General features: G+C 34.3%; 2 long non-coding RNA genes across 2 annotated transcripts; one reads left to right on the top strand and one right to left on the bottom strand.

Moving 5' to 3' along the window:
• The first annotated feature begins 2616 nt into the window (after positions 1 to 2616).
• Positions 2617 to 4094, top strand: LOC119191339. The gene is made up of 3 exons (XR_005113426.1): positions 2617 to 2668; positions 2777 to 3058; positions 3360 to 4094. It is a non-coding gene; the product is annotated as an uncharacterized LOC119191339 (long non-coding RNA).
• A 26-nt stretch (positions 4095 to 4120) lies between these two features.
• LOC119191332 lies at positions 4121 to 4851 on the bottom strand. The gene is made up of 2 exons (XR_005113421.1): positions 4537 to 4851; positions 4121 to 4380 (listed from the first exon to the last, which is right to left on the bottom strand). It is a non-coding gene; the product is annotated as an uncharacterized LOC119191332 (long non-coding RNA).
• Between the last annotated feature and the right edge of the window lie 3380 nt (positions 4852 to 8231).

Raw genomic sequence — 8231 nt, 5'->3', positions numbered from 1 at the left:
TTCTGGAGATTTTAATCAGAAAATAAATAAACGCAATTTCTCAAACGGGAAACTGGAAGGAAAAACGGATACAATGTGTCGGTGTAACAAAAGTGGAGGGAACCTGGAGACAGTTTTACGACGTGTCACGAAGTTAGAAAAAATGGAGGGCACACACAACACTGAAGACGAGATATCTGATTCTTACTCTTTCTAACTCATTGAAGTATCCGTGGTTGGAAAGAGATGAACGTCTAGAGGTCATGTTAGTTTAATTTTTGTCTTCACAGAGTGTGGACTCCAATTTAGTTTTAACTTTATAAGCGACGTCGTTGAATACACGCGTAGTTATTCCTATTGCCTTCTTAATTTATGTTTGGATTTTTATAGAAGAGATTATTAGTAAGTCGTATGTTAAGACTGCACATAAGCAACATATATGACACCAAGATATTATTTTTTTCAAGGAAATTAAATGTGATCATCATTAATTTGTTCTTACCACATACGGAGTATACCATGATGGAGTTCCCTAATCGCTTTCATTCTACAGAGCGAACGTTTGTCCAACTGAGGAATTAGGCTTGCTGAATATGTAGGACCTAATATAATTTGTATGTGTTACACCTCCGACTACCACTGGAATGGAATCATGATGCTATAATTAAAGTTTACAAGCTATTTCAAGTGATATTACTTTTCAAGTCACACACGCAAGATACTTGATTTGCTTGATGTCTTAAATCTATAATTAGCCAAATTAATCTGAAATTTGTCGATCACGAGAATCTTCATGACAAAGCGATTAAAGCGAGTGAGCTAACAAAGTGTCGATTAAGTTTCGCCGCGTGTTCACACTCTTCAAATAACTTTGGCTTAATTAGAATATAAACGCACCTTTGATATATGATTTAGCGGATCAATTGCGAAGTCATCGTTCTATTATGCTTTTTGTTTTATTTTACATGTGGGGATAGAAAAACCCAATATTGCCTGACCTAGGATTCAATCCAGGGACCGTATAACGATTGTACCGCGCACGCAAAACAACTACTCCATCAAGGCAATCAGTAGAGGTTATAAGCGTTCATCATCATCATTTCAGCCGGGAATCGTCCACTGCTGGACATAGGCCTCCCCCATTGAGCGCCACAGGGACCGGTTCTGGGCCGCCCTCATGCATCGGGCTCCGGCGAACCTAACCAGGTCGTCGGCCCATCTCGTGGGGGGCCTGCCTATGCTGCGTCTCCCGGTCAAACTGCTTAAAAAAAATACTACCTCGGTAGTTTTTCTACTTAGTATCAGCCCGGAGTTTGAAATTTGTACCAGATATGGGAAAAAGCTCACCTCCTATCACATCATGACGGAATAGGTTCAGGGAACAAAAGGCGTGAGTGTGTGTAAAAAAAAGACACTATCAAAATATCTACTTAAGAACATCAAACCACTGTCCATTCAGATCGTAACGTTTAGAAATAGTTTCGAAGTCTCAGAACGGAAGAGAAACAACTGTTCTTGACGCGAGTACTCTCACCACTCCGCACTTGCTGAGTACTTCGATTACGGAACTTTGAACTAGCGCACTTTACCGAGTGGTTATAACTATTGGAAAATTGGATTTATTAGTCGACGCGCAGACGTTGTTATCTTGTTCTATCAAACGGATTTCAGTTGTATTGACACTTAAATAGTTTGCTATTGGTAAGAGGGTTTCGAAGCAACTCCAAAATTTTCCTTTGAATATCAATCATATGTATTTTGTTGATGTGATTTGAAGTAGCGATAGCCAAATTAGGAGTGGAATGGACTATCGAGACGAATGTCCGAAGGTTCAAAACTCAATGGCACACAGCTATAACTTTTCTACAGTTATGTGAGTATTCTTTGAGAATTATCGCTTGCTTTAACGGTGAAGGAAGAAATCGTGTGGAAACCTGCATACCTGAGAAGTTCTCTATATAAAGTTTGGGGGTCTGTGAAGTATACCAATCCGCACTAGGCCAGGGTGGTGGACTAAGGCCTTATCTCTCTCAGTAGTAGAAGAGGCCCATAGCAGTGGCTCAGTTATTATAATATTATCAGCTCTGTAATATATACAGAGCTGATAATATTATAATAACTATTATACAAGGGAATCAAAACCTATACCGTCTTATTACAGAACGAGGTTTAACTAAAAACTTTGGTTTAAACCTATACAAAGTACGGTTTATATAAAAATGGTATTAGAAAAAGTGGTTTAACGATAAACCATGGACTATTTGATGGTCTAATGCTAAACCTCGGCGCCCCTGGTTTGATGATGGTCTAAATCGTAAATGTCAAATCAAATTTCAAATCATTTGTCAGATTGTGTCAGATTATCTCTTAAATTAGCGTCTGTTTCGTTGTCTTGTGTTATTTTTACACGAAAATGGATATTAACATGGTAGATTCAGTCGATATTGAGGATATTGAAGCCGTTGAGCTACTGGAAACGCCACGCCGACCTAATAGAAATCGTGTTTGAGTCAATCCCTTCATTGATTTATCTGATGAAGATTTCAGGCAAAAGTATAGATTTACTAAATCTTTTGCAATGAAAATAGTAGATTTATTAAGCGACCCATTAACTCGAGACACCCGTGGATGCCCGCTGTCTCCCGAAATCCAAGTGGTTTGCGCATTGCGAAGCTGGGCTCGACATGAGGTAAGTCATGAACAAAGCTTATATTTGCATTTAACAATACACTCATAATCATTTATAAAAAATTATACCCAAGTTCCAAATCAATATTTTGTAATTTTTTTAATATAGATCCAAGATGATACAGCCGATTTGCATGGAGTCTCACAGCCCTTTATAAGTAAAATATGCAAAAAATTAGCAGGAGCCATAGCCGGAATATCGCATAGATTTATAAAAATGCCTGCTTCATTGGCAGAACAAGAGGAAGCAATGCGAAAATTCCATAGAATTGCAAATTTTCCTTCAGTAATTGGTGCAATTGACTGTACTCACATAAGGGTAAAAAAAATATGTGAAGATGGTGGTCAAATATATATCAATCGCAAAGGATTTCCATCTATTAATGTCCAGGTATTCTGATTTTATATTCATATTTTTCTTCTAAACTAAACAATAACTTGTATGCAGAACCATCCCTAAAGTACATTTGACTTTACAACCTTATACTAGGGATAGAATGTCTTTGTTTAGTGTGACTATTATACAATAAATAATAAAAATTCTAGGTCAGATTGTTATTATTTATGCTTTGCAGGGATACAGTGGAAAACTATAATTTAAATGTGACTATGCTCTATAATATGAAATGATAATATGTATAGTCAATTCATATGTATGTGTTAGATACTAAAATAATCAACTATTGTTCCAGGTAGTCTGCGATGCAAATTTAAAAATAATAGATATTGTTGCTAGGTGGCACGGCAGTGTCCATGACTCTCGAATTTTTAGAGAAAGTCGACTAAAGCAGAGATTTGAGGCTGGTGCCTTCTCAGGCATTTTGCTTGGAGACAGTGGGTATGCATGTACACCGTATTTGTTTACTCCCTTACTGAATACCTCAACACCCCAAGAAGAACGGTACAATAGTGCTCACATTAACACCAGAAATGCAGTGGAGAGATGTTTTGGGTTGTGGAAGCAGAGGTTCCGTTGTTTATTAAGAGGCCTTTACTGTGACATTGGAACTGCAAGAAAAACTATTGTAGCATGTGCTGTATTGCACAATATCGCAATTGATATGAAGGAAGATGTGTTTTCTAGTGGGCTCGAAGACGAAGTTAACAGGCAATCTCACGCAGTTGTTTTGGCCACAGAAAACAATGTTCGCGGAAATATTAGAAGAAGGCAATTTATTGAAAGACACTTTTAATTAAAATAATATATTTTTGTAATAAGCTTGAAATTATATTTTTATACCTGAAAAGAAAATGATATTAGACATAACTAATATGTGTATTACTGTGACACTTATATAATCATAGCATTGAAAACTTATATAATAGTGGTATATTATTATTCATATGTTACATTTACCATTTAATATTACTCTGTACTAGATTTCTTCGTATTTTCTAATAATTCTATTTCTAGCTCTAGTTTTTTTATTTTTTATTTTGCGCAATTTTAATGTTGTATTCATGTTCTTCTGCTAGCATTTCCAGTTGTTTTTTTTTAAATTGAGTGTTGCTCTCTAATATTTTTTCTTGTGTTGCTACTTTTCTGAAAAATCAAATATTTATCCTTTATTACTAATTTGTTCTTAGTAAATAATAAGATTAATATAAACTTAAGGTAATCTTGCTTACATATTTTGAAGGCCCTTTTTATTATGAATGTTGTTTTTTTTTCGTCAGTAGTAACGGCAGTCGTCACATTTTCATTTGGGGCATCTGAAAGTATTTTAGTTGTATTAATATAGACTAAAATAAAGTCTCATTTTCATGTTTTATATGCGTACTTTTATTTTCCTTTAAATATTCGTAATATGTTTACAGGTTACAATATATAATATATTAAAGAAGATTTTAATTAAATATAATTTTTACCTTGGTCTATTATCACTTCTACCACATCATTGTATTCAAGGGGCATGTTTGAAGGAGTAAAAGCACTACTAGATCCAGCTATTACTTCCTTAACTTCTAGGGGTTGTAATTGAACCTAAAAATATTCATTATATTGTTAAATTATTATTTTTATATTAATTTAAGCAGTATTTTACAATAATAAATAAAAATCAATTGTGCTAACAGCTGTTTTGTTAGCATCACTGTCATAGTTATTGAATTCCACAATAAAATCATGTGGAGCAATAGCCATAATCGCTAGATCTTCTTGCGAAGGTGACTTAGGCTTTTCACCACCCCTGTCTGCATTTGGTGATTTCTATGGGTGGACAAATTAGCTTTAGCAGCAAGCTTCATTCTTTTCCACGCTAATTTAACATCACCATCAGACCTATTCTTTCCCATGAGTACATTGATCCTGAAAATATTTAACAAACTTTGTTAATTTGCTTGGTAATAACTGATTATAATAATATTATAATTATAAAAAAAAAACGAAATACCTCTGTGCTATGTTTTACCATTCTTCAGTCTTTTTCTTGTTGGAAGAAGCTTTTGTATTTTTGTTCTCTATAATATGGCGTGATTGTGCAATTAATTCGCGTAGTACATCCTATAACATTTTAAATGTCGTTTAGCTTGAAATCCATCTATTATATTTAACAAATTAAAAACTATATGGCGGATTTTTTGTTTACTTACTTTTTCCTCAGTACTCCAATTTTCAGATCTTTTTTTCTTTCGGTTATCCATCACAATAGTACAAATAGTCAATTATTCTATATAATAATACACTGATAATAAATTCTAAAGCTATTTGCAAAAGTTACCGCAATAGTTTTGTTTATTGTTATGGTTTCATATAACGCGCGGGAAGCTTACGTTTCGTAACACGCATTTAGATGTATTACCAGCTAATACAACATTAGTCAAAACTTGAAACCTAAAAAAAAGTGCAATCGAAGTTACAACTATTATTTATCTTGGAGCAAAATAACCACGTCTTAATATTTTTAATACTCCTAAACATTATTTAATCATTAACATTGTTTGAAAACGTTTTCATTTTTGTGTATATGGAACGTTGCGATTGAATGATATCGTATTGAAGGAATGTTGTTTGTATTTGTCTGTGGTTTATATATAGGCCATAGTTCAGATGGCAGTACTAAGAAGTCTACGGTTTTTATGAGTTTTGTAATACGGACAAATTTAAACCATGGTTTCTCAGATAAGCCTGGTTTTGTTAGTACAGGTTTAAGCTAAGGTTTATTTCGCTTTTTGTAATAAGACGGATAGGGTATTTCTTGTTGGATCGACTAAATGTGTGTTTAAATTAAGCATAGCTTTACGATTTTTTTTTAAGTAAGACTGTATATCTTCGTCTACACCTGAAAACAAAAAGAGTCACAATAAGCCCTTAGTATAGTCCGTAGGGATCATTTTGTTCATCATTAAATGTAAACACAACTCCACATAATATGTGACTGTAACCTCCTTTAAAGCTTACGAAAATCTAAACGCGAACATGGCTAATTACAGTCAAGATTCAAAGGATTACATTTATTAATTAATTCCTCATAGTTAATGGACGGTTAGGTTATCTAATTGTTTCGGTTAATTATAGTGTGAGGAGCCGATAGCCGCAAACTTGACATCGGACTGTGTGATAATTTTAGTACGAGGCTATACAGAGTGTTCCAAAATATGGGTATCAATAATGGCCCTTATTACAAAGCGTGTTGGCTACATATCATTTAGGGTGAAAGCGTATAATAGTTTCTGATTAGTATTATAAACTAGTGATATCCCCCGGGTTTACACGGGTAGTACTAATAATTACTATAGCCAGGTTAATAAGGTAGTTGACGACTTTTTCTATAAATATTTTTGTTTTTTTCAAAAATATATTTCACTCAAAATCTATCGGATGAATAATTTTCAGAATACACGCAATAATAAATAAGTTATAAAGCTTTGAAATTTGGTGGAAAAGGAAGCTGTCAAATTACAGTAATATTAAAATATGACGTCACTCAATGCCACCGGCCATAACGCTGCGTGAGTGAGAAAAGGACAGCACGATAACCCCACCACGCCTCCACTTTTGCTCAAAACGATATTTGAAATATGAATAACTGCTTTATCTTTCAACCAATTTTGATGCTGATTTCGCAGAAGAATTTCTTTTTCATATTATTTTCTGCTAGATATAAAATAATAAACTAAATCAAATATAGGAAACTACCCTATTACGTATAGCCAAGTGAAGTCCGGAGTCAGATCGCTATGAGACTTCACAGGATCGCCAGCTGAGCTCATATGAGAAATAGCTTATTTTTAATATTAAAATCGCTCTAGCCGGTTTGGAATTCATATATTATATACAAACATATATGGTTTGTAACAAAATGTTTAATGGAGATCGGTAAATGTTAACAAAGTACCTTTGCAATGACTACATAATTATACTACGTCGACAACTGTATATATAATATTAATATTTATCTAATAATAATAATAACTAACAAATTCAAATCTTCAAAATCACTTGTATACGTTGAGTTTGATTTTTTTGTGTGAACTAAAGTAGATACCTTTTATGTGAAGAAAATAATTTTAAGAAAATAAAAGCGTATTACAATTTTGAACTAATGCAGCTACTTTTGTGGCTAACTATACATCTATATGGGCCAGTATTCCATGATTAGATTCCCTTTGTTCGCCCACCCGCGGAATATGACTGGACTGATTAATTAAATCCAAATGAGATAATTAAATGCTCGGATGATGCTGTTACAGCTAATCATATCTCTGTGATAAATGCTGAGTCTAGTTTAATATCAGCACAAAACAGTAACAAAGGTACATAGCATTAGGTATAGATCAAGAATTTTTAATTACCATAAAAAGAAATGAGGTACGTAGAAGAGGTAAGAGGAATGTGTAGTTAAATTTTTTGTTTACATGTAAATGATTGGTGGTAGGTCCTCTCATATTATGTGAGAGTCCGCCTGTGTAGGTACCATAGCAATATCGCTTTGAATGAAGAGACAAGCTTGCCGTTCGCCTGGTAAGTGATACGACTGCCCATAAACATTAGAAACACTATTTAACACTTTGAATTACAAAGTATTGTTTGGTATTCCACTGCTCTCACCATCCTGAAACATGAGATGTTCAGTCTAATTATGTCCAGTAGTTACACTGGCTACAATGTTCTTCAAATCGGAACACAAAAGTAACTATACACTGTTGCTTGGCGGCAGAAATAGACATTGCGGTGGTACCTACCCAGGCGGACTCTCACATATAAGAGACCTACCAAATAAAAAGATGATGCTCGTAAATAGACGTAGGTAGTAGTAAGATATTTGTATCCGCTCGGATAATGAACACCGCACACAAGGTGTATAATACGAGCCCGCCATACTAACCCCACTCAGTGCCTCATGAAAAGAGGAATAGGATCCAGATAGTGTGAACTGCCGAGAGATGATTATCTCTCGTCGAACGACACAGTCATGCAAGTCCGGTTTGACTACTGATTTTATATATTTACGCGAATGTTAGACATCGAAATAAAAGCTAGTTTTTGGAATTTATCGCTTTTTTATAATTTGATCTGAAATCATATTATACAGGGTCATTTTGATATCACGTTACTGAATGAC

The sequence above is a fragment of the Manduca sexta genome, chromosome 5 (genome assembly GCF_014839805.1).
Source record: "Manduca sexta isolate Smith_Timp_Sample1 chromosome 5, JHU_Msex_v1.0, whole genome shotgun sequence".
NCBI classification, from domain to species: Eukaryota; Metazoa; Arthropoda; class Insecta; order Lepidoptera; family Sphingidae; genus Manduca; species Manduca sexta.
This window is presented reverse-complemented; position numbering and strand designations above follow the sequence as displayed.